General features: G+C 45.6%; 1 pseudogene; it reads right to left on the bottom strand.

Annotated features, from left to right (window-relative positions):
• Nucleotides 1–22,164: 22,164 nt before the first annotated feature.
• On the bottom strand, nt 22,165–23,358 carry LOC138084745 (spindle and kinetochore-associated protein 3-like; annotated as a pseudogene).
• Nucleotides 23,359–27,730: the final 4,372 nt, after the last annotated feature.

Below are 27,730 nucleotides of genomic sequence, written 5' to 3' on the forward strand. Positions count from 1 at the left end.
AGACAGCTAACTGCAGCTTCTGACCCAAATCCCAGTCCTGGAGTGTGATTGAAGCTAGTCCTGTAGCGAAGAGCACAGCAATAATACCAATCAGGTATAGAGTCCAGGACAATGAAAATCCACTGATATTCTGATAGCTGGATCCTTAAGCTTCTGGTGTGCATTGACCAGCCAGCTGCCAGAGTGTGGCTGGAGCAAGGCTGAAGAATCCTCAAACTTCTGCCGCATGTTGACTAGTCAGCTTCTGGAGAGACTAGAGCAGGGCTCAGCGTCCTTCATGGGTGAGGGTCGTTGATTTTGGAACCAGACTTCGAGCGGATTTTTGGGGTCCTGAACTGTTTTCCAGGTGTCCTCGTCACAGGAAGCCACTGCCTTCTTGACTCTGGTGTGGTAGATCCAAAGGATGATGATGCCTGTAACTTTAAGAGCAGTAGGGGTTGCCAGGACGACCGTGAGGGCCTGTCCAAACTGGCTGAAGTGGTTCCCTTTTGCAGTCCTTAACCCATACCTCATCTCCTGGCTAATAGGGATGAACCCAATTGCCCAAAGGAATGGGCGTCCTTTCTAAGGTTTCTCAGACAATATGGTGGAAGACTTTTCCCAGGGCCCGGAGGTGTCGGGACATCTCCAGGTCAGCTAGTTGTTGGGGGTCTCCCCTAAGTCTTCCTGTCACCTGGGGGCATTCTCCTATATAAGATCTCAAAGGGAGAATAGCATGAGGACCTCAGGGTGCATCAGACTAAGAGTAAGACTACGGGTAACGTGTCAACCCAAGATAACTGGGTCTCCTGACAGAGTTTAGCTAATGTAGTCTTGAGGGTCTGATTCATGCATTCAACTTTCCCCAAGCTCTGTGGCCTGTAAGCAGTGTGAAGCTTCCATTTGATTCCCAGTGACCTGGATTATCTCAGTCACAAAAGGTGGCCCATTGCCAGACCCTATGGAGAGAGGAAGCCCATATCTCGGGATTATGTCTCTTAGCAAGGGCTTGGCTACTCCTCATGCCCGTTCAGTTCATGTGGGGTAGGCTTCAGCCCATTGTGAGTAGGCGCAGACTACCACAAGTAAATACTTACAGCCCCTATAGGGCTTGACTTCAGTAAAGTCCACTTCCAGATCTTCAAAAGGCAGTGTCCCAACTGTCTGCACCCCTGGGCTGGGTCTTGGTCCTTGGCTGGCATTGTTTTGCACACAAGTCACACATCTAGCCCTGATCTGGGCACACAGCGTAGGGAGCTTAGGAATGAAATAGTAGTGCCTCAAAACACTCTCCAGTGCAGTTTTTCCTAACTGAGTTATCTCATGATGTCGTTTTACCAGCTGGATTGTTACATTGCTAGGGACAAACAGTCTTTGGTCTGGGAGCTTCCACCAGCCCTCCTTTGATTTTATTCCCCCCTCATTTAGAGCCCATTGATCTTCTTCCTTGGTGTATCTCAGGGACAGAGACAATTCTGGTGCTAAGAGGACCTTAAAGATTGACTCGGGTCCACTGTGCAGCTTGGTTGAGTTGCTGCCTCCTTGGCTGCCTGGTCAGCCAACCGATTTCCTTTGCTGATTGGATCAGTTCCTTGCTGACGGCCTTTACAATGGATGACTGCCACTTGGGAAGGCTTCTAGACTGCTTCTAACAGCTGGAAGATTCCTTTTTGGTTTTCGATCTCCTTTCTCCCCCCACTGTCGATAGTCCTCTTTCTTTATAAATGGCTCCACGTGCATGTAAAGTAGCAAAGGCGTAGCTTGAATCAGTATAGAAGTTGACTTGCTTCCCTTTGGTGTGCCTTAGCACCTGGGCGAGTGCCCATGGCTCAGCTTGTTGTGCCGACCACCCTGGTGGCAAGGCCTCAGCCTTCACTATCTTGTCAGTTGTTATTATGGCATAGCCTGCTCTGTGCTGCCTGTCTTGGATGAAACTGCTTCTGTTAGTGAACAGTTCCAGTTCTGGGTTCTGGAAGGGAACGTCCTTCAAGTCTGGCCTGCTCAAGTAAATTTCATCTATGACCTCCTCACAGTTATGGTTGGGGGTTCCCACTTCTGTAGGTAAAAAGGTGGCGGGGTTCAGCATCTGCACAGTCTCGAGTTGGACCTGTGGGTTTTCTCAAAGCAGTCCTTGATAGTGAGTCATCCTGGAGTTGGTCAGCCACTTATGCCCCTGGCTGTTCATCAGGGCAGTAACAGCATGGGGAACCTTTACATTTATGTTTTGTCTTAGAATAAGCTTATCTGCTTCTCTGACCAAAACCACAGTGGCAGCAAATGCCTGAAGGCATGGCAGCCATCCCACGGCCACTGGATCCAGCCGTTTGGGCAGGTACGTGGCCAGGCCCTGCCGTGGCCCAGCTGTTTCTGTGAGGACCCCCAGTGCAGTGCGATTTTTCTCATGTACAAAGAGGTTAAAGCCCCGTATCATATCAGGCAGCCCTAATGCTGGAGAGCTGCCCAAGAGTCTATTTATCTCCTTGAAGGCCTTTTCCTATTCAGGTCCCCACTCTAGGGAGTCCTTACCAGACCCTGCTATGGCTTTAAACAAAGGCTTGGCAATTTCAGAGAAACCTGGTATCCAGATCCAGCAGAATCCAGCAGCTCTGAGGAATTCACAGGCTTCTTTCTTGGTGTTCAGCCAAGAAAGAGCTATTGAACAGATGGCTTGCTTCCTCTCATGTCCAAGCACTCGATGCGCTTTTGAGATGACAGACCCCAGGTACTTGACCTCCTGTCTGCAGATCTGAGCCTTTTCCCATGACACCTTGTACCCTGTGGTGGAGAGTAGAGCCAACAGGGCTTTGGTGCCTCTCCAGCAGTCCCCTTGGGTGGGACTGGCTAGCAACAAGTCATCCACGTACTGGAGTAGGGTGCAGCTTAAAGCTTCTCTGGGAAAGACAGCGAGGTCTGCAGCCGGGGATTCACCAAAGGTGAAGGGAAGGTGAGTTTCTGAAGGCTTGTGGCAGTCAAGTCCAAGTCAGCTGTGTCTTTCTCCCAGTGTGTGGGTCTTCCCATTCAAAGGCAAACAAGGGCTGGCTGGCTGGTGGTAGCTGGAGGCAGAAGAAAGAGTCCTTGGGATCGAGGCAGGTGAAACAGCTTGCCTGAGCAGGTAAGAGACTCAGGAGAGTGTAGGGATTTGGGACCACTGGATGGATGGTGATCACTGCACTGTTGATGGCATGGAGGTCCTGGACAGGGCAGTAGTCATTCCCTCCAGACTTTTTGGCTAGTAAGAGCAGAGCGTTCCAGGAAAACTGACATTCGATTAGGATCTCATCATCTTATATGCTGGATATGGTCCCAAATTCCCAGACATGCCTTCCATGGTACTGGATATTGTGGCTCCTGGCCTCAGGCCCACTATAATGGGGGCATGGTTTTTGGCCAAATCTGGGGGCCTCTTCTCTGCCCAGACATCAGGGAATTCTTTTAGCAGACTGGGGGGATTTATTTGTTCCCTCCCTGAGGAATAGAGACACTGTTCGTCTTCCCTGGGCACGGTCACGGCCATCATCAGAGCCGATTGGCTCCCCAAGGTGAGGCTCGCAGGCTTTCTGGGGGCAAGGGTGATTTGTGTCCCCAGTTTTGTCAGTAAGTCTCTGTCCAGCGGGGGAATGGGGCATTCCAGTAAGTACAGAAATTCATGCGCCACCAGATGGCCCCCTAGCTGACATGAATGGGCCTAGCAAAATGAGTGGGCTGCCGTGTCCCCTGTGGCCCCAACAATAGTTGCTATTTGGCCTGTGAAGGCGGCTACAGGTGTGGTTAACAGAGTGTTCAGGTCTAGTATCCACCATAAAAGTCATTGATTGGCCCCCTACTTTTACCATGACCATGGGCTCCCGGGGGCCCAGGATCGGAGAGCCCGGTCTTCCCTAGTCTGATTCTGCTCTGGCCAGGCTGATAAGGTTTTGGACAGCTGGCTCAGGCTGGTACCTTTCTTTGCTGGGTTGACTGAACTTTGATCCTTTAGATGTCCCTCTGCAATGGGGACATTCATTCCTCCAATGTCCAGTCTCTTTTCAGTGGGCACACTGGTCGTAACGTAGTGGGTGGTCTCGTCTTACTTTCCCCTTTCCGTGAGGGAACAGCCTGTCTCACTGGATCTGAGCTTCTCAATGCTGCTGCTAGCAGGGCTGCTTTCTGTTTTGTTTTTGTATCTGCTTCTCGTTGGGCCTCACGGTCTCAGTTCACAAAGACTTTATTTGCTACCTCCAGGAGCTGTGTGGCATTCATCCCAGCAAAGTGTTCCAGCTTTTGGAGTTTTCGTTGGATGTCTGCACGGGTTTGAGCCACAAAGGCAGCGTTAATCATCCACCAATTCTCGGCTGTCTCAGGGTTGGACGGGTGTATGTCCGAAACGCTTCACACAGTCTTTCATAGAAATCAGCGGGGGTCTCCTCTGCTGTTTGGATTCTTGTTATAATTTTGGACATATTGGTGGGCTTTTTGGCTCCCGCTCGAAGTCCATGTTGAAGGGCATCATGGTATTGACCCAGGGTTTCTTGTCCTTCTCTGGTATTGAAATCCCAGTTAGGGCTCATCTCTGGCATTGCTTCTCACGCCCATCCTTCCACATCTAAGACCTCTGTGGGGGCTGATCCTCAGAGCCATTTTTGGGCTTCTGTCGAGATGCGTTGTTTATCCTCAGTGGTGAAGAGAGACATAAGGAACTGGCGACAGCCATCCCATGTAGGCTGATGGGAGTGGAAAATGGACTCTAGGAGGTCAATCTTAGCCAGAGTATGCTGGATTATGCTGTTTCCAGTTTAGGAGACCAATAGTGCTGAAGGGCTGGTAATAGAGATGGAACGACCAGGCTGGACTGACCATCCTCGTTCACTTGTTGAGGACCTTGAGTTTCTCGCAGTGGCATCTGACGGGCGCAGCCTGATGGCTAGATTGTTTGGCTGAGCGGAGTCGTGTACCTACTGGCTTGCGGCTGGAGTCTTGCCCTTGAGTTGGTGCAGGGGACATGGAGTGGGGTGGGCTGTCTGGCAATGGGTCCAGCGCTGGCTGTGCTGGGGCTTGTGGAGTCAGGGGAACGCATGGCAGGGGCAGTAGTGGGTCCTCTACTGGATCTCCCTGGGATATAGGTTTTTTCCCTTCTTTCTTTTTTCTGAGTGGTTGGGCCACAAATACCCTACCCTGTCCCTGTCTGTTCATGCAAAATCTTGCCCATGGGGGCAGGGTCTGTGCTATTAGAAGACAGGAGTCTATGTGTGGAAACTGATCTGGATGTCCTGGAGTTCCAGTGACTATCTGATATACTGCTTGGACAGTGGGCAGGTCAAGAGTGCCCTCTGGCACCCATCCAACAGCAAAGGATGGCCAATCAAGCTCACAGAAGTTACGAAGCTTCCTGGGGGTTATCCTGACTCTGTAATTTCCTACAGATCCCTTCTCAAAGTTTTTATCATGCCATCTAAAACTGTTGGCTTAGAGGAATTCCCCCCATGTTGACAAATGTAATCTAACTGGCAGGGTTTTGAGGAAAACCTAATCTCTTAGATGTCAGCTCCAGGAGTCAGTTGACAGAATAACCACTAATCAATAATTTCTCCCTTCCTGTGTATCCTGCCCTGAGTTGGTGGCGCAAGACAAACAAGGGTGGGTGCTCCCTCAAAAGAGACCATTCAAGTGCCTGCTTGGCCACGTCCCTGGGGGGAGCTTAGGTGCCTCTTAGCATTGGCAGATCAGTATAAACCCCTGATATGGATCTGTCTTGCATGGAGGGACTGGGTCCCCCAGAGGCAGACGCCTTCTTGAGCCATATGAGGTCACCATGGAACCACAAGTTAGGGCCCTCTAGGACTCCGTAGCTGCAAAGGCCATGAAGCCACACAATCGAGCCTAAAGTGCAAGGGAATCAGGCTGCACAAGTTCACATTCATTTTTTGTCCATCTGGCCGCTCTCCCGAGGGAGATTTAAGACACCTCTTAGCATTGGCAGGTCAGTATAAACCCCTGACCTGGACCAGCCTTGCAGGGAGGGATCAAATCCCGCAGAGACTGGTACCACCTTTTAGTGTTATGAGGCTGTCACAGAACCACAGGTTTTGGACCCTCTCAGGCTCTGTAGTCCGAGGACTGTGGAGCTCACTTTCACTTCCTTCAGTCAGCTAATCATGCATACACAATCACTCACTCAGAGGTTATTGCAACATCTCCCCTTTTCCCAGTCCCCGGGTCTCCCTATCTGATGTTCCCTTCCTGGGAGCCCAAGGAGGTGATCAGTCTCCCCTTCTACCAACTGGGGTAGGTCCTGACTGCAGACTGGCCCCAGGGCCTTACCTTATCCTGTGGTCATTCCGGGTGAGTGGGTCCATCCCTCCAATGAGTCCTGTTGGGGCTCGGCCGTCCAGACAGTTGGAAAGCTGGTCTGAAAGAGAACCCAGAATACTGTCAGGTGGCACACCTCCTCGTTCGTCTTGAGGCTCCTCCACTCCGACCTGGCCAAGCCACCAGTCTGGTGGCTCAAGGGGCCAGCATGGTTGGAATCTTGCTGGGGCCCCAAGAAATACTGTAGAAACCAGTAGTTGAGAAAGCAAGCACCACATTCGGAGAGTTGAAGAACTCAGTTTTATTATGCCTGCGGGCCCAGAGGCGTTCACTCCAAGCCCTGAGCCCCAAACAAAGGGGTTACAGAGTTTTTATAGAAAGACTATAGTAGGCAACACTAGCTGCTAATAGGCTGGTTTAAACCAAGGGGTTTCGTGTGTGTGGGAGCATTGGTCAAGATGGGGAGGGGGATGCCTGACCTTTACATGGACAGGCATGATTAAGTAGGTTTGCAGGGACTGGGCAATTGCAAAGAGCAGGACAAGGGTGAGTGAGATAAGCTCCAATTCCTAGTATTGTAAGTCTCCACTTTCTGAGACTACGTGACCTATGTGATCCAGACTTTGCAGGGAGCAAGTTGAGTTACAGAAGCAGAAGGAGAAAGAGGTAAAATTTAACTTTTCCTTTTCAATTGCATGGACAATCTACCATGATCAAGTGATGGGGATTCCACCTGATCATTTCAACAGATTCAGCAACAGCATTTGACAAAATTCCACGTACACTCATGGTAAACTCTTTTCAAAATGAGTACAGAGAGGGAGTTCCCTGGTAGCCTAGTGGTTAGGATTCCTGGCTTTCACTGCTGGGGCCTGGGTTTAGGGAACTGAGGTCCTACAAGCTGTGCAGCATCCCCCCTTCACTCCTGCCACACACACACAAAAGGCACCGAGGGAATATTTCACAACATAATCAAGGCACATTTTATAAGCTGAAAGGCAATGTCATACTCCACAGTGAAAAGCTAAAAGCGTGTCTTCTAAGATGAGGAGCAATGCAAGGATGTTATACAACATGGCAACTGGTGTTTTAGCCAGAACAATTAGGCAAGGAAAATAACCAAAGTATATCCAAATCAGAAAGGAAGAAGGGGGACTTCCTTGGTGGTCCAGGGGCTGAGACTCCATGCTCCCAATGCAGGGCACCTGGGTTCTAGTCCTGTCGGGGAACTAGATCCCACAAGCCACAACTAAAGATCCCAGTGCTGCAAGTACAGCCTGGCACAGCTTGAGTAAATACATGCATTTTTTCCAAAAAAGGAAGAAAAAAGACTGTCTCCACTAAAAAATTGTGAAAACACGTGAACAATTTCAAGGAACTTAGAGAATACAAATTTATTATACAAATACTAATTGTACTTTCATACATTTACAACACATTTTTACAACTGGAAATTAAGAAAGCCATGCTTTAGTATATGTGCTGCTGAAGTGAGCACAAGAAAACCATGCTTTTGGACTTCCTTGGTGGCCCAGTGGTAATGCTGGCTAATGTAGGGGGCAAGGGCTCAGCTCCTGGTCCAGGAAGATCCCACATGCTGCGGGGCAACAAAGCCCAAGCACCGCAACTACTGAGCCTTGCTCTAGAGCTTGCACTCCACAACAAGAGAAGCCCCTGCAATGAGAAACTTCCACACTGCCATAAGGAGTAGCCCCTGCCTGGCGCAACTACAGAGAAAGCCTGCGCACAGCAACCAAGACCCAGCACAGGCAATAAATAAATAAATATACATTTAAAAAATTAAAAAAAATTTTTTTAAAGCTATGGTCATGTTACAATGTAGTATGCAGGCAATCACCCCTTTGTACACCAACCCTTACATAATATTATATATTAATTTTATCTCAATAATATTTAGATTTAATAAATTTCAAATAAAAAGAGGTTCCAGGGAAGAAAAAAACACCAGTCCAAGCCTAGGGTTCTGTAGTCTACTTAGTGGAAGTCTCTCAGTTGTGTCCGACTGTTTGTGACTTTTTGTGACTCTCTGCGGCTGTGTAGTCCATGGAATTCACCAGGCCAGAGTATTGGAGTGGAGATTGAACCCAGGTCTCCCTCATTGCAGACAGATTCTTCACCAACTGAGCAAATGAGAGGGTAACAGGCGAGAAGGCTAAGGGTCTCCAAACAGAGGAAATAGGCTGCAAGTGTCAGACATTTTTTATCTTTCTCTTAAGCAGGCAGGAGGAAACAAGTGTTAGATTTTTCTCTTCTCTATATAAATTTAAAAGGAGGTTTCTCTTAAAATTTTAACAACATAAAATTCTTAAAATATCGTTGCTCTGATGACACCTGGCTCCACCTGAACTTTTCTCAAACCTTAAGCTAACCAATGCATTTTTCCTATGGAAATGTTTTTCTTAAGCTATGTTAATGAACTATGTATCTACCCTAGACTCTGTCTTTCTTCCAGTCTGTTCCACTTAAGACTCAGAACTGATAAGGTCTCAACAGACCTGTATGTTTTACTCATACATTGTTTTCTCCTAATCGAGGATAATGAAACTATGTATTTATTTGGAAACATGCCTTTCTTCAAGATTCATGTCACACACACAAAAAGATTCATGTCAATCATTTTATGGCCTGGGATGACTCATGTGGTGCCAGTGTTATCTCAAAACGCATGTTGAGGGTAAGGGGTCTGGTGCCACCCTGAGTTTTGAGACATCTCCTTTCTCTAATTAACAGTTTGCTAGTAGCTATATCCCACTCCAGTACTCTGGCCTGGAAAATCCCATGGATGGAGGAGCCTGGTGGGCTGCAGTCCATGGGGTTGAGAAGAGTTGGACACGACTGAGTGACTTCACTTTCACTTTTCACTTGCATGCATTGGAAAAGGAAATGGCAACCCACTCCAGTGTTCTTGCCTGGAGAATCTCAGGGACGGGGAAGCCTGGTGGGCTGCTGTCTATGGGGTCGCCCAGAGTCGGACACGACTGAAGCGTCTTAGCAGCAGCAGCAGCAGCAGCAGTAGCTATATAACATCCGGCTAAAGACTAGCAGGGGTCGGGGGGGGCACTCTTTCTGCCCGCTTCTTGTGTCTGTGTCAGAAGCTTTCTCTATCTCTTTTATACTTTGTTGGTGGTTTCATCGCTAAGTCATGGACTGTAGCCTGTCAGGCTCCTCTGTCCATGGGATTCTCCAGGCAAGAATACTGGAGTGGGTTGCCATTTCCTTCTCCATTTTTATACTTGAATAAAACTTTATTACACAAAAGTTCTGAGTGATCAAGCCTTGTCATTGGCCCCGGATCGAATTCTTCTCCTCTGGAGGCCAAGAATCCTGGCATCTTTCGTGGTTCAGCAACAAATTTTCACTATCGGGGAAGCCCAAGTCTGCTTAGAGATTAGGTCAAACACTGAACTGTACTGCTTCCTGAGGAGCAGCGGCCCAGATTCTCATTGCAGTCCCTGGACGACTGTCCTGTAAATCAGAGAAAATCACAAACAGAGCAGCCCTCACACACCTGGAACCCAACCTGAAGTATTAATAGCTCAGTCCCTAATTGGAACAATGTGATCTGCGTGTGTGCTGAATTCTATGGGGGATGGGGTGGTGGAGGTTCTTTTTTGGGGAAAGTCACATGACTCAGAAGCTCCATAAATTTTCAGACACATCTCTGGACTTCAATCAGAATGCAGTAGCCAAATCAAGAGAAGTGATGTGAGGACCAATAGTCAGAGAAGAAAAGGGGACAATGGCAAGAGTTCAAAGGCGATCAGGACTTGGTGTCCTGAGTCCAACACTGAGCTTGAAATGCAAGTGAGCCTCAGGGAGAGGGGAGATGATCCCCGGTAGGGAGACCCCCTGACAAGCCACGTGGGGGAGGTCTGCTCCTTGAGCTTCAGAAAGAAGAGGGGTAAAAGGCGGGCAGAGGGTGGTCCAGCATCAACCACACCATTAACATCTAGGGTGTGGAAGCAGGTGAGTATTGAATTCATCTCACCTCTCAATTCTCCTTAATGTTCACCAATAAAAGAATGGAATGCACTGAGAGGGACACAGCATTGGAAGACTCCAGTGCAGACTGAATGTTGGAAATTGGAAGGAGATTCAAAGACAGGCCATCAGGATGCATTTGCAGACGAGAGGGTAGTGTGTGTAGAAGCAGGACAGCTGTAACTGTGTGCGTTGAGGAAAACCCAACATGGACATGAGGTTTCGACTGCAAGCAGGTTTTGTGGTCTATGTGGGAAGTGTAACTCCCTAGGCTTGTGGGAGATGGTGTCTTTTCAATTCTATGCAGTGTACCTGTATTGCATGGGGAAAAGTCAACATAATTTGAAGTGTTGATTTAGAATAAAATGCTTCATCTCACTTATACATTATATTTTATTAATTTTACATCATATTTTAAATAATATTTAGTTCCTTGAACATTGTTCAGATATAGGAGACCGGTTCTCCTCTCCCACTGGGGTGTTCTATACACTCATGTCTGTTATTCACCAGACATTACTCAGCTTACATTCCCTGAGAGTGCACTGAAGTGTAGATGCGAGAGGAGAAGGGGCTTCCCTGGTGGTTCAGTGGTAAAGCATCCACCTGCCAGTGCGCGAGACTCTTGTTCTGTGATTGGGAAGATCCCACATGTCACGGAACAACTAAACCCCTGCACCACAGCTGCTGAGCCCGTGCTCTAGAGCTCGTCCTTCACCAAAAAGGAAACCACCTGCGCACCACAACTAGAGAGTGGCCCCACTCACCGCAAATGCAGAAAGCGCTTGCCTAGCAACCAAGACCCAGCATGGCCAAAAGTAAATTTAAAAAGTTGTTTTAAAAGGAAGGAAGGCAGGGATTCACACCCACGGGACTCCCTGTGACGGCCGAGGTCATTGATGGGCACTGCAGCCTCGTGTTCAGATGGGATTTCCATAAATGCTACTACGTTCAGCCTCCTGTCTTGGTGTCCACTTGGGGAGATACACTGTCCAGAGAGTCATAGTTTATGCTGGCTGGAAACTGAGTCCACACTGCTCTCACCCCACAGACCGCAGCCATCCCAGAAGGACATACATGGCGCTGGCTGGGAGGAGCCCTCTGTTACCCTGAACCCACTTTGGGTTTAGATATGGAGAGATTAAAGAGAAGGAGAGAAAAACCCCAGGGCTGGAGAAATGTCATGAATCTGCCGCTGAAGAAGCCCATGAGAACTTTTGTTAGTACTGGGACCAGTGCACACAAGTCAAGACCCAGCTGCTGATTCAGGTCTCAATCCTAGCCAAACTGTCCAGCTGTTTGCTCTCTTAGAGTTTACAAATATTACAGGATACCAACAGTGGGTTTTCAAGATTTATTTGCGAGCGCTGTTCCAAGAGACCTGATGTGAAAATGTCAGTGCCTCCTGATGGCCCCAGATTTTGAAACTGCCCCGTCATTGCCTGCAGACTTCTAGAACATGAAATTCACACCTTTGCTGATTTATTGCTGCTCTCATCACATGTAGTGATATGACTCCCACACTTCCATTGGTTGTACGGGGATCGGGAGGCTGGTTCATAAATTAAGCAACCTTTACTGTCACTTCCTTAGCTGTGGAGGTCTGGATACTTCTAACTGGTGGCTACACCAAGGAGGAGTGCAGCTATGAACGCAAAAAGGCAACCAAAGATCAGCCGCAAGTACTGGAGTGGTTTTTGACTTGTTTTTACGGAGCCAGTTTGTCCGAAACCAGATGAAGCACGTCTGTCCAGGATGCTCCCTCCAGGACCTCTGCTTCAGCACATTGGAGGTTTCCAGCCTATGTGGCAAAAGCACTCTCCATAGTTGTTGCAAAGTCTTCTAAAATTGCATTTACTGGGGGGACAGTCATTTGAGACTTGTATTGCAGCAGTTGTTAATACAGATCTTCTCAGGAGTGCACAGGGTACCATTTCTCACCTGACCAACATCAATTATTACATCAAGTCTGTGGTGATTGGATAGTCCCCAACACCAGACCCCTGAGATATTTAACTGGTGGAATGAAACCTCTTCCTGCGGCAGGGGAAGTTGAGTGACATTGCTACACTGGAGCCTTCGACACTTTACATCTTCCTTTTTACAATCATTAAATTTCAAGACCCTGTGCATAGCAGTACAGTGTCCAAATCGATTGGTTCCTGTATTGATTTCATAACAGTCTCTTCCAAAAATTTCTCTGCAATACACACTGCGGTCAGAGCAGGTCCCATTATAGCAGTAACACTCTTTAGAACAGGGTGTTCCATCCTGCATATAAAGATCATCCAGAGGCATATAGAGACCATCCCATGACAGTATTCTGGAAGATCACATATATTCTGCATTGGTCTGCAGAGTGTTCCTCTCTTAGACCAGGTACAGTTTGTACAGCAGTCTCCTATAGGACACTCCGCCCCTACCTCAAACATAGAGTTAAATCTACAGCATGGGTTGTTATAACACTGCTGGAAGAAGCCACAGTCACAGTCCTCCCAATCCTCTACCTCAGAATTTCCACAACGTTCTTTTATCAGGCTTTCATTAAAAAAGCATTTAGGTTTCACAAAGGTACAACTGCACCAACATCCTGCTATGCTCTGCCAGTGAACAGCAGAACAGTTACTGAAGGAATCTGTCAAGGATGAGAATGTTCCCATAATGCAGCTGCCCCTCCTCAGGCAAAAGCAGGTATTCTCATCATAATACAGACCAATTTGTCTCCCAGTGTGTCGGGCTGCTAAAATGCCTAACAAGATTACACGTCTCCCTAGATGATCAACTAGGCTAGACTAGGAGGACTGTTACACAATACATAAAGTTCTGATTCAAATTGAGTTAAGTTGGGTTCATCACGATGAAATAAGAAGGCTGTACTGGGATCTCCATATGGCAGAAAGGTTGCTGCATGGTAACGAGCATATGGACCATATGGTACATCATAATCGTTCATTCTGGTAGGATCTCGTACATCATAGATTAGCACTGCAACGAGCCAGAAATTCAACACAAGACCCTTATAAAAGGAGACCACCATATTACTGATCTTGGTAGGCTGCAGTCCATGGGGTCGCGAAGAGTCGGACACGACTGAGCGACTTCACTTTCATGCATTGGAGAAGGAAATGGCAACCCACTCCAGTGTTCTTGCCTGGAGAATCCCAGGGACGGGGGAGCCTGGTGGGCTGCCGTCTATGGAGTCGCACAGAGTCGGACACAACTGAAGTGACTTAGCAGCAGCAGCAGCAACAAGAATTTTACACACATAGTGACATTGTTGTATACACGATACATTGAATTAGAAAACTGACCCAATCCTGACATAACTGAAGGATAGGTTGCAAACATTCTGGATGTAACTCTGGGGGCTACGCTGACATCCACTTCAGGGGGCAGTGGGATCCTTGTGATCGCAATGTGATCCTTGTGATCCGGTCTAAATGCAGGTCCTGTTCCACTGGCGTCTGCCACAATCTGAGAAACTACATGTTCAAACCTTTCAGAACACATGAGAGGCTTGATTTCATAGGTAAGGTCATCCAACTTCATGATACCTTCGAGATCCCCATAGCAAGTGTCCAAGGGGACCCCGGACAGAGGAATCTCCTCCAGGTAGCCGAGGTGGTAGCAGTCTGCAGGGCCAGTGGGGCAGTCTCTCTGGAGGGCTCCTCGGTCATCCTGAGCCATCAGTGGCAGGTGTCTGGGTGAAAATAATTTCTTGTGCCACATGCAGATAACACGCCTCTGCCCACAAAACGCAGGCTGTAGGAGAGCCAGCCCAGCACCGGGACACTCTTGTCTTGGTGCAGCTCCTTCCTGGGAGTTACCACCTCCGAGAGCTGTAGCGCCATGAGGGACGTCCTAGGGGACACTGGACAGGAGCCAGCACTGCCCAGAGCCCGAGCAGCAAGAGGGCTGCCCGCAAGGTGACCTGGCCCTGTTGGCCTGGCAGCCCGGCTCAGGGGCACCTGCCACCGAGAATAGGTCAAGGCAGGGTCCCAGAGTGGCCAAGTCTATACCATCTTCTGCGGCCACTTCCTACCAAGGAGATACTGACAGACTAAAAGGGGTCACTGGGTGGGTATCCTAATGGGATTAGGCAACAGTTGCAGGGCCGGGCAGAGGGTGGGTCTGGTTGTGAACTCAGCCAGGGCTGAGGTGAGAGCCTGGGAGGGCTGTGTCTGAGAGTGCTGCCGGGGAACTGAGGGCTTACGGGGTCAGCATTTAAGTAGGATCAATATTTCCCTAGTGCGCCCTGAAACCCCTCAGAGTCCTCCATCCGAGGTTCCCTTCCCCTAATTACCAGACTGTGTTCCTTTCCCCATGGGTGAGGAGAGAGGCTGCCCCTGACCCTGAAGAGCCCCCGAGGGCATTCCCTCTAGTCCTTGTCTGAGTTTCTCTCCTGGACGGTGGTACATTCCTCCCCGCTACCCCCACCCCCGCCTCAGCTGAAGACACAGGGGACTGTCTCTTGGTGCCCAATGTGAGACAACAAATATTTCACTCTTGAAAATTCTGTACTTGTTTTCAGGGGAGGAAAAATATCTGGTGCCAGATCATGACCGGAAGAAAAAATGTCCTGGTCCTCCAGACAATGAATATTTCCCTTTGAATTTTTGAACATACTCCCGCCATTTAAACTGACCCTGTTGGAAGATGAACTTCCAAGGCAGGATGTTTACTCCTGGCCTTGGTCTGGAGGACTCCGTATCCCCACCTCCACCTCCCCCCACCCCCACCTCCCTCCCACCCCCATCCTACCTGGGCCTGCTCTTCCCCGGTGGATCTAACCCACTGGCTAATTTCCCCCTCTGATAGCCCAAGACTTGGATGCTCTTTCACTTCCACATTTGGGTTTTCACAAAGCACAGACGATAACTGAGCCATAGAAATCTAATGATGTTTCCCTTTCCCCTTTGTTCTGTGCTCTTCCAGGCTTTCATGTTTAAGTGCCCACAGTTCTGCTCTCTCATGAGAATTCCCGTTGACCTTTCAAATGTTAATTCTACACTTTTAATTTATACCCTGTACAAGATGATGTACTCTTCTCCCTCTACTCAGCGTTTAATCATGCCTACACACGTGGCTTTTACTGGTTCGCTGCTCATTTCCTTCTTCTTCTCCATCTTCTCTCTGGGCCTGTTTTGTATTTACTCTAAAATTATGTCTCACAGTCTCCTTTGCTGCCTGTCAGCTGACAATGGACTCTAACTGGTGTTTTCATACTTTCTTTTCCATTGAAGTACTTTGATCAGCATGAAACGCTTTTGAAGGCCCAGGGTCAAAGGTCCAGTACTGCAGACTTGCACTGGTTCCTGCCCCCCATCAGGGGGCCACACTCCTTCTGTGTACCCACACATCACGATGTGGAGTCCGACCTCACTGCAGGTCTCCAAATCAAATATCATACACTGAGGGGTATGATATTACCTTTTAGTTTATCAAATGTGCCTTGGTTATGTAGTGAAATACTCCTTTTTGGGGGTGCCAGCATAGGGGGCCTGGCTCCACAGCTTGTGGGATCTAGTTCCCTAAACCCAGGCCCCAGCAGTGAAAGCCGGGAGTCTTACCCACTAGGCTACCAGGGAACTCCCTCTCTGTACCCATTTTGAAAAGAGAGTTTACCATGAGTGGACATGGAATTTTGTCAAATGTTGTTGCTGTATCTGTTGAGATGACCGTGTGGAATCCCCATCACTTGATTACCCAGAAGGAATCTCCTTTTCCTTTTCCTTCATTCCTTCCCCTCTTTCTTCCTTCCGTACTTTCACAGGTACACAGAAATCTGCATCTCTAAGAGATAATCCACAGTAATTATCTCCTATCTTCCTTCCTTGTATACACAGAAAAGTATATCTGAGATGGACAAAATTCACAAGGACCTGTGGCTCAGCACACTGCTCATTCTTCTGCGGCAAAATCCAAAGAACAATAGAGATATTCCATAGATATGCAATACCTGAATCATGCGACTGTACGCTGACAACAAGCACAACATTGCATATTGAACATAATGCACTGGAGCATCGGCAAGATGTTAAAGAAAGGGACAAAAAGCAGCTCCTACTCTAGTATGTCTGACCTCCCCGACATGGGATGCTATCCCATCCCTGGAGGCTGAGCAGTCTTTGGTCCCATTGATGGAGTTGGGTTGTTTCAGGAAAGGGGACCCCCTCCAGGGCCTGAAAGTGGACTCTTGTCTAACACTGGGGAATGAATTGTCTGAGGAAGACACATGTGCTGACAAAGCAAGAGATTTTATTGGGAAAGGGCACCCGGGTGGAGAGCAGCAGGGTAAGGGAACCCAGGAGAACTGCTCTGCCACATGGCTAGCAGTCTCAAGTTTTATGGTGATGGGATTAGTTTCCGGGTTGTCTTTAGCCAATCATTCTGACTCAGAGTCCTTCCTGGTGGCTTTGCTCAGCCAAGATGGATGCCAGCGAGGATTCTGGGAGGTGGTCGGATGTGTGGTGTCTCCTTTTGACCTTTTCTGAACTCTTCCCGTTGGTGGTGGCTTATTAGTTTCATGTTCCTTACCAGGACCTCCTGTCATAAAACAACTCATGCAGATGGTTACTATGGTACCTGACCAGGGTGGGCGGCTTCCGTCAGTGTGCTTCTCCTAACAACTCCCCACTGAGAGACTTCAAACTCAAGGTACCTCTTGGGAATTGGGGCGGAGGTCTCTTTCCTCTGTGACTTCTTCCTGCTGTGCATGGATGTGGGCCTGCCTAGCAGAGTAGAACTCTTTCTCTACCTTATCTAAGTTGAGGTACTCTTCGTCTGCAACCAGCAGTCACCCTTGTAATAACAGCAATTTAGCTTGAAACTGTTGGCTCCTCTCAGAGATGAAATAGACAGGAGTCAAACAGGAGATCTAACAGGATGGGCATCACTGGTTCCCAGAAACAGAAGGCAACATCTGGGGTGAGGGCTGGAGGGTGTGTGGCTTTTTTCTGATTGGTTGGTGGTAAGGCAACCACCACCAGAGTGGTGCTCTCAGCATCTTGCGCTCAGCCTGAAGCTACCATCCTCCACCTGGGTGGGGGCCCCAGTTCTGTAGAAGAACTCAAAAACATTGTTATGCATATTTTTTTGAGTAGGAACCAGGACCCTGCCTCAAGGCTGTACCACCATTTGATTGCTCCTCCTCTGTTTCTGTATCCCCTCCCTTCCCTGATTAGCAACTGTTTGAGTCTACCCTTTGGAACTCAGGGAAGGTCAAGGAGGCTGAATGAAGCCTGGCAACTATGACTGTGATAACTTCCTGTCTAAATGAGGCATAGGACTGCCTCAGCTTGGAGAATAGACACTGAATTGGAAGCATTCCTGAGTTTCAAGTCCTAGATCTAAGTCTTGTATGATTAAAATCTCAATCCCTTGGTCTGCCGTTTTGGTGTAACATCCCAATTAGAAGTAGTTGGAGGAGTGACAACTGGAATTTTAATAGATAAAATAAATCTCATTTATTTTTAGAAAAATAGGCCTGAAATCCAGTCTAGACCGGGTACTTCAGGGAGACTTGTAGGCAGTTGCTTAGCTCTATAAAAAGTAAGGTTGTAGTTAATAGCTTCCAGCAGACATTGTTTTGAGAATGGTGGCATCCAAGCCTGACATGACTCAGAAAACTCAAGTGTTTAGCAATACAAGGTCTAGTCTGAAATTACACCCATAGAATCACCTAGTTATTTCCTCGAATGTCCGAAGCATAGCTATTCTATTTTGATTTTTCATTATAAAATTCTCCTTACTTTTTGATAGGACCCACATGGGGTCTCATTGATAAGATGGCTCATTATGTCAACCTTGCAGATGAAGGATAAAATCACAGTGATCTGTGAGACTGATATTTATTTACCTCCAAACTAGACTATGATGTGAATGGAAGAGAAATGACATTAGTATTATGTGCTCAGTGCGGGCATTGGCACGTATTGGCTCATTCAGTCCATCCTCAAAACTTTGTAAGTTATATATCACTGTTTCCATTTTATAACAGAAGAAACTTAACTTCACAGGGGTGATTAACTCACCAAAAGAAAAACAGTAAATATGGTGCTTAGAGTGCAAATAAAAATTAAAATCTGTGCTTCTGTGCCTCTAGAACTCATGTATTTTCTACCAAAATGTTAAAAAAAAAAAGGTGGGGGAAGGGAGGGGGGGAAACAGAGAGAAGGGAAAAAAGGGAAAAAGAAAGAGAAAAACAAAATGGGTGTGTTGCAGGAAAGGAAACAGCTTTCAGGATGAGAAAGTGGTCTCTTGTCTAACACTCAGAAATGAATGTCTGAGGAGACACACATGCTGGCAAAGCAAGAGCTTTTACTGGAAAGGGGCACCTGGGCAGAGAGCAGGAGGGTAAGGGAACCCAGGAGAACTGCTGTGCCACCTGCCTAGCAGTCTCCAGTTTTACGCTGATGGGATTAGCTTCCGGGTTGTCTTTGGCAAATCACTCTGATTCAGAGTCCTTCCTGGTGGTGCATGCATTGCTCAGCCAAGATGGATGCCAGCGAGAAGGATTGTAGAAGGTGGTTGGATGTGTGATGTCACCTTCTGACCTTTCCCGAACTCTTCTCATTGGTGATGGATTATTAGTTTCATGTTCCTTACCAAGATCTCCTGTTATAAAACAGCTCATGCAAATGGTGGTGCAAAAACCACGATGGTGCCTGGCTGGGTGGATGGTTTCAGTCAGTGTGCTTCCCCTAACAACTTCCCTCTTAGAGACTTCATACTCAAGATACTTCTTGGGAATTGGGACAGAGGTCTCTTTCTTCTGTAATTTCCTCCTGCTGAGCGTGGGCATAGGCCTGCCTAGGAGAGCAGAAGTCTCTCTCTACTTGATCTAGTCAGTCAGTTTAATTGCTCAATCATGTCCAACTCTTCTTGACCCCATGGACTGAAGCACTCCAGGCCTCCCTGTCCATCACCAACTCCCAGAGCTTGTTCAAACTCATGTCCATTGAGTCGGTGATGCCATCCAACCAACTCATCCTTTGTCATCCCCTTCTCCTCCTTCCCTCAATCTTTCCCAGCATCAGGGTCTTTTCCAATGTCAACTCTTCGCTTCAGGTGGCCAAATATTGGAGCTTCAGCTTCAACATCAGTCCTTCCAATGAATATTCAGGACTGATTTCCTGTAGGATTGACTGGTTTGACCTCCTTGCAGTCCAAGGGACTCTTAAGAGTCTTCTCCAACATCACAGTTCAAAAGCATCAATTCTTCGGCACTCAGCCTTCTTTATGGCCCAATTCTCACAACCATATGACTACTGGAAAAACCATAGCTTTGACTAGATGGACCTTTATTGGCAAAGTAATGTCTCTGCTTTTTAATATGCTGTCTAGGTTGGTCATAGCTTTCCTTCCAAGGAGCAGGCTTCTTTTAATTTCATGCAGCAGTCATCATCTGCAGTGATTTTGGAGCCCAAGAAAATAAAGCCTACCACTGTTTCCATTATTTTCCCATCTATTTGCCATGAAGTGATGGGACTGGATGCCATGATCTTAGTTTTTTGAATGTTGAGTTTTAAACCAGCTTTTTCACTTTCCTCAAGAGGCTCTTTAGTTCCTCTTCGCTTTCTGCCACAAGGTTGGTGTCATCATCATATCTCAGGTTATTGATATTTCTCCTGCCAATCTTGATTTCAGCTCATGCTTCATCCAACCCAGCATTTCACATGATGTACTCCGCATATAAGTTAAATAAGCAGGGTGACAATATACAGCCTTGACTTACTCCTTTCCCAATTTGGAACCAGTCTGTTGTTTCATGTCCCGATCTGACTGTTGCTTGTTAACCTGTATACAGATTTCTCAGGATCTAAGCCAAGATATTTTGTGCCTGAAACCTGCATTTGCCCTTGTAAGAACAGTAATTTAGCTTGAAACTGTTGGCCCCTGTCAGATATGAAACAGACAGGGGCAAATAAGAGGCCTAAAAGGATGGTCATCACTGGGCCCCAGAAACAGAAGGCAACATTTAGGGGTGAGGGCTGCAGGGTGTGTGACTTTCTGCTGATTGGTTGGTGGTAAGGCAACAAAGTGGTGCTCCAGGAATCTTGTGCTCAGCCTGAAGTTACCATCCTTCACCTGGGTGAGGGCCCCAGTTCTGCAGAAGAACTCAAGGACATTGTTATGCATGCTTCTTGAGTAGGAACAAGGACCCTGCCTCAAGGTTGTACCACCATTTGACTGCTCCTTCTGTATCTATATCCCCTCCCTTCTCTGACTAGCAACTGTTTGAATCTGCCCTTTGGGACTCAGGGAAGGTCAAAGAGGGTGGATGAAGCCCATATTCTACAGACAAGAAATGGAGAACGCAGAACAGATCTGTACTCTAGAGCCTCAGTGAGTCCTGCTCAGTTTAATTCAGGGAACTGGGCAACCATGATTGTGATAACTTCCTGTCTAAATGGGGCATAGGACTGCTTAGTTTGGAGAATAGACACTAAATTGGAAGCATTCCTGAGTTCCAAAGTTCTAGATCTGAGTCTTGTATGATTAAAATCTCAATCTGTTGGTCTGCCATTTTGGTGTAACAGACTCAGTTAGAAGTAGTTGGAGGAGTGACAGCTGGAATTTTAATAGACAAAATAAATCTCATTTCTTTTCAGAAGAATAGGCCTGAAACCCAGTCTGGACCTGGCACTTCTGGGAGTCTTGTAGCCAGGTAGCCAGTTGCCTAGCTCTATAAAAAGTGAGTTTGCAATTACTAGCTTCCAGCAGACATTGTTTTGAGCATGTCTGGTGGCATCCAGGCCTGACACAACTCAGAAAACTCAAGTGTATAGGAATACAAAGTCTAGTCTGAAATTACACCCATGTCTGAAGCATAGCTACTCTGTTTTGACGTTTTTTTTTTTTAATTTAACATTTTATTTAGCCAAAATTAAATGATAACTGCACAGTAGTTCCTAGAACAAACAATAAGTTTTTCTTTGGGGATAATTTTCTGACAAAATGAAGAGACACAAAGTGATGCATCTTCCTGCTTGACTTTCAAGGCACAACTGTAAGAGGATAATTGCTGATGCAGCTTGGCTCAGATCATAAGGCTCTTGGGCTCCATGGATAGGGCAGCCTGGTGCTCTCAGAGACAGGCCCACAGGCACAGCTGACAGTCCAGAGAGCAGCACCCATGCAGGAGGATGCCTAGGATTTCCCAGAGGCTGAGGCTCGGGCTCTGCTGGGCACTGAGCTAGATGAGGGTTTGGGGAGGTCACAGTCATGTGCTGGGAAGAGCTGATTTGAGAGGATGAAACTGACAAGTTAGAGGAAAACACTCGTCCTGACATGACAGCAAGCGAGTGTCTAAGTCCAAATGTTTGAGACACCCACTTCAGTATAGCTACCCAGGCCTGTAAATTCATCTTTCCTATATCAGTGTAGGCTGTCTTTTGTAAACAACAGTGTCTGAAAGAGCATTGTTGAAACAAAAGCTGTAGAAGACTTGGGACAGTCATGAGAGGAGACAGTGGGCAGAGCTGGCCCCAAGGAAGAAGCCTAGCTCTAGCAACAACTGTCCAGCCCCGAGAAGACTGAGGTAGCCTCATCTGAGTGGCAAACAGTAATGTTCAAATTTCAAAAATGATTTATCCTGCTTCCTACTATTACTTAAACCACATAGTTCCATGAGACAGGGTAAACTTGAAATCAATGAAACAGTAATGATCTTTCAAAACGGAGCAGCTGAACTACATATCAAAAAGACAGGCTAGATTAAATCAAACTTAATATAAAGCACTTTATGATACTAGTATCCATACTCATCTTTAACATAAGTTGGTTTTTCAAAAGGGGGACGATGTAGGGGATGTCAAAAACCAAGTGAGACCAGATTTGCTTTCATCTCATTCTGTTCAGTTTCCGTAATGGGAGGATGGATCCACTATCATTTCTTCACCAGTTTTCTTTGTTACTGGCATCTCGCACCTTCTGTCCTCCATGCCGAGGAAGGAACACTTTGCTGGGTGGCACTGCTCTAACTGCTACCAGAGACACTAGGTTTGAGTTGTATATTGATAAAATCTGGCGAATATCTTCTGGAATCATAGTAACTTCTGGAGGTGTAGGTGTTTTGAGTAGATTCTCATAAGAAGAAATCGTAGGAGAAGAGGGATCTGCAAAATTCTCAAAGCACTCATCTGAATTTGTACTTTCTTTCATTGCCAAATCATTCAATGAACTGTTTGCTTTTGATAATGGATAGTTTGTGGCTATCAGAGCTGTGCTGCTCTTTGTAGAAGGAACTTTCAAACCAGGAGTGCAAAATGTAGGTGCCAAAGGAGAATATGTGTGCTCTGCACCACTTTTTTTCCAACAGCTGGATTATGAATCCAGGAGTGGCAAAGACATTATCATTGGGCACTGGTTCTGTTTCTATGGTCTCACTGTTAGTCTTTACATTTTTAAGTCCATTTGTGTGATCATTATTTAAACACATAGTGTATTCAGAGATACCAACTCAAAATCATACATCTTTAGCGCATATTTTGAAGTGTTTACTAGTGACTGTTTGGAAAATGGAGTTAAAATTTTTGGCTCTGCCTTCTCGTTGTTTACTGCTTGGGGAGGGTTTGGCAGAACTTGGGATACGATGTACCGCTCAAGTCCAAAATCAAAAAGTTGTGGACTATGCGGTGACTTCTCAGAAACAGAAGTTTTGGAGCAGCAGAATCCAAGAAATCATCTTTCACGTCAGGCTACTCAGGACATTCACGTTCACTGGATGCTGGTTTAGAGTCGATGACTTCTTGCTCATCCACTGAGTTTTTCTTGGCACATGGAGTATATCTATACTTCTGGAAAAACTCTTTTATTTTCATGATATCCATTGAATTCTTTTTCATCAGTATTTTTGTTGCCTTTATGAAACCCATGCTTTCTTGACTTTCCAAGCTTTGCTTTATCAAGAATATTGACATCATCCTTTAGAGTCTGTAATTCTGAGTGAAGGTCATATAAAATCCTCATTGGACAATCTTCAAAGTTGCTTTCCTCTCTGTCCAGCGCTCACTGCAGCTGAGCCGTTTTGCCATCCAGGGTGACAGCCAGAGGCCTCAGCATCCCATGAAAGCCTCAGATTGGATCCATAGGAGAGCCTGGCTTATTCTGACTTTTAATCGTAAAATTCTCCTTAATAGCCAAAGCAGATGTCACCATTAACAATGTTAGTGTTTCTCTAGGTATGAGAAGATGTAAGAATTAGAACTCACTAAATCTTCTCCTGGAAAGATCTAACTATCTGAAGGCCTGTTCTGCCAGTTTTTCCCAGAGCACAGAGTGTCTCATTCCTGATTTCCACCCTAAACTCCTTTCAGGGGTGTTGAAGATCAGCAGCTGCCAGGGATCATGATATAATCTTTGTAGAGGTAGGTGACGAGTGTCGGTTTTTAGCTGGCAGAGCCCCTTCTTGGTCGTAAACTTGGCCATGATTTTAAGGCGAGCATTTCATGACCATTTCATGCTAGGATGCTGAGAATGTCCATTCTCAGGTCTGGCAACGATTTTGTTAACAGGCCACTCAATGTGCTGTTACTGGACTAGGCCATAAAACAGTATCTAGAATTCTCTGGACCACCTGTCTTACTAGCCTCTTGGTCCAGGAAAACATTCCTTCATGTTGCTTCTTCCCATATCTAGAGTTACACTGTTACCATCATTGATCTCATATGGAACTATATATTATTTTATCAGAGGCTTCAGTCACACATTTGGAAGTATAAGAAACAGCAATTTTGTAAAACTGGTGAAAGACAAGTAACATAGACAGCAGTATTATAAGCTAAAAACTTCCATACTTAGTCTCTTCTGTATGAATCTTTATCTTCCAGGGAAATTATATATTGGCACTGTCTATAAGCCACATAACCCAGTTTCCTAGTGTTACTAGACTGATTGTACTTAGTACGATTTAATTGTTTCCAACACAGAGGAGACTTTAAACCTAAATTACCATAACCTGGTGTTATCTATATAAATCTACCCCATAATGGTGGGAGGTTTTTTCCTTTGCTGAAACTTTGTTTGCTGCTCTGATTGAGACTGAATAATAGAAGAAAATTCAAATTTATAGCCAGGGTCAGAGCAGGCATTATTAATTGGTCAGGTGAGGGGATTCCATCTAGTAATATCAATAGTGACATGAATATGACTACAATTTTTCTTTTTAAGTAAATTTTCTCAGGGTCAACCAGTTAGAGACTTGGAGTAGAGAAATTCACCAAGGTAACCCAGAACTAGACATAGGTAACTGGCCACAAACCCAACAATTGGATTGACTTCTAAAACTAGCACAGGATCAGGGCTATGATAGAAAAGCATTTGATTTATATGCAAAGGCCTTATCCCTTGGAAGAAAAGTTATGACCAACCTAGATAGTATATTCAAAAGCAGAGACATTACTTTGCCAACAAAGGTCCGTCTAGTCAAGGCGATGGTTTTTCTAGTGGTCATATATGGATATGAGAGTTGGACTGTGAAGAAAGCTGAGTGCCAAAGAATTAATGCTTTTGAACTGTGGTGTTGGAGAAGACTCTTGAGAGTCCCTTGGACTGCAAGGAGATCCAACCAGTCCATTCTGAAGGAGATCAACCCTGGGATTTCTTTGGAAGGAATGATGGTAAAGCTGAAACTCCAGTACTTTGGCCACCTCATGCGAAGAGTTGACTCATTGGAAAAGACTTTGATGCTGGGAGGGAATGGGGGCAGGAGGAAAAGGGGACAACAGAGGATGAGATGGCTGGATGGCATCACCAACTTGATGGACATGAGTCTGAGTGAACTCCAGGAGTTGGTGATGGACAGGGAGGCCTGGTGTGCTGTGATTCATGGGGTCGCAAAGAGTCAGACACGACTGAGCGACTGAACTGAACTGAAGAAGTCAAGAAAACATTATAAACGATCATACGAATCAGATCCACATCTTGGGCAAGCTGTCTACCTCTGATGTCGTCGTCTTCTTGTCCTGGTGTACTGCAGTTTCTCCTCTGTTTGAGCAGCGTTTTAAGGTGAGATCACGTCAGTTGTCCTCCCTATAGATCAGTCCAGTGTAGGGGCCTTTGGAAGTTGGAATTAATCTAAGAGTCAATTTCCCTTCAGTTTCATTGTGCATGAGCTAGTTAAGAGTACCTAATAAAAAGGTCCTTCCATCCAGGTTGGAGATAGCCCCTTAAATTATGTCTTTTTCCAGTCCTGCTTGCAGCTCATGAGGCATCTGATCTTTATGCAAAGATAGATTACTGAGATAAGCTTCAGAAACAAACTTAGGGTGTTCTTTAGGAATTCAATTAAATTTTACATTAATATCACATAACAGCAAAGAACTATCCAGGAAATGAGTCTTACTGGATTCAGACCTCCATTAACAAACTTGGATTTAACATTTATTGAAATATCTTTTCTTTCCTAATATTACTCTCATTTTTATCAAAAATAACCAAATTAAGGCTAGTTTGTTTGCAAAGTAGGTCTGCTTTTAATAAATTTGGCCTCATGATTTATATAACTATAAATGATTACAGACTTTTTGTTTTGTTGAAATTTTCATAGATTCTCAGATTGAACTTTTAAAATAAAACAGGGCTGGGAAAAGTCATGCCAAAGGCTTATCACAGGTTTCACCTAACAAATCTAGGTGAATCCTTCCCTTTTCAAGGTCTCAAAAATTCCTTCAGAGTTCTGTACCTGTTAGTGAGAAAACCTTCCTAACTCATCTGATAAAGTTACTGAAAACCTAAGATTTTCCAGTCTCTGAAGGAGTCAGATAGAGATAAAATATAATTGTTTTAATTTGTTAAACAAATTAATTTGTTTTAATTTGTTTATTATAACATATAATTTTACCAAATTACTGTCATAATTATTTTGAGGGGAAGTTTTTCCCTACTCCTGGAAAACACAGATTCAAACCTATAATTTTTTCAGATAGAAACCATAAAAGTTGTAAGCATATTCGCTGGTTCATTCAGTCCTTTTGTAACTGTTGTGAGGTCATCAGGTTTCCCATTAGAATACCAGGACATATCAGAATGTTAGAAACTCCACATAATTTCTAGGATATCTATATTAGTAATGTTTACCATACATTATAACCTGAGAGGACTTATTACTTATTTGATAATATTTCCCATGTAATTTAACCAACCAAATAAGCACAATTAGTTTAATATCTCTCTTTGGGATGTTTTAGGTGCCCTCTAAAGCCACCCAAAGTTAGCTAGAGGTAAAAAGAACTTCAACAGAACTTGATTTAGGAAGTTTTGTCAAAAAAATCAATCAAAAGGGTTTAGAACATTCGGTCAGATTTAGTCAGTGCTGATGGGTGTATCACTTCGCTTGCTGTTATGTCACAATGGGCGTATATAAGGAGGCTCGAGGTCTAGAGAAAGTCGACTCCGCCATCTTGGACCTAGATGGCTCTAACCAGTTCTCCTGCAGCTGTGTCATTCCTAAGAAAATCCATTTATCCAACTAATTGTAATCCAATTTTAGAAAATCCTGATCATGCATAACTCTTCTCAGTATCTTTTTTCATACCTTCTTCTATTGAAAACACATCTTAGTTTCCCTAAAGTATTTTACACAATGAGGTACATTTCTTGTTGACAAATTTGTCACAGAATACAGTCTTATTTGACCTCTAGTAAACCTAGGTACAACAGAAGTATTATACTTATTGATGGTTCTAAAGACATATCTATGTTACCAGGTATTCATCTAATACTGAATATTTCTCAGTTCACATGAACCTGAAATTCATTTGATTTAATTTAGAATTATTTGATTTGTAAGCACTTACTTTTTTAAAGCCAATTAAATAGAGCTTATCTACAAATTAATCTCAAAAATATTATCCAGGGGACAAAGACATATGGAGACATACACATATTCAGACAGGCACAATGCAACATCTAGCTTCATTTTCTAAACTTAGTCATGAATTAGGTATTACAATATAAAATTCACAATTTTATAGATAAGTGTTCCTGAGAGCCCTGGTCGCAAGGCACAGGGAATGAAAATCAAGTTCTATCAAAATGGCAGCAGGTCTAAACCAAATGGTGGCCTGACAAAGCAGAATGGTCATCGCAAATCACAGCACAGATCACAGAGTATAAAACACATACACAGACCTGGCAGTCTTAATCAGACCCTCCTTTAACAGAAGCTTATAGTCTCTCAGAAAACCTCCTATAGAGACACAGAACCTCAGATGCAAGGACTAACAGAGTAAATGAAAATATCTCAGGTCTTCAAAGATTCCAAAGGGAGGGAAGGAAGCCAGGTTGAAAGCAGACGGGGGAGGAGGCAGGAGAGAGCAGCAAAAGCTGTGGTCTTCTAGACATCTCCTGCCACCTGCGGCTACCCAGGCATTAGGGGACGTTACCCTGGGCCTCCAGAGAAGGGAGGACTGGAGGCCCTGCCAGAAACCAGACCAGACCAGAATTCAAACCAGAAACTAGG

The sequence above is a fragment of the Capricornis sumatraensis genome, chromosome 8 (assembly GCF_032405125.1).
Source record: "Capricornis sumatraensis isolate serow.1 chromosome 8, serow.2, whole genome shotgun sequence".
NCBI classification, from domain to species: domain Eukaryota; kingdom Metazoa; phylum Chordata; class Mammalia; order Artiodactyla; family Bovidae; genus Capricornis; species Capricornis sumatraensis.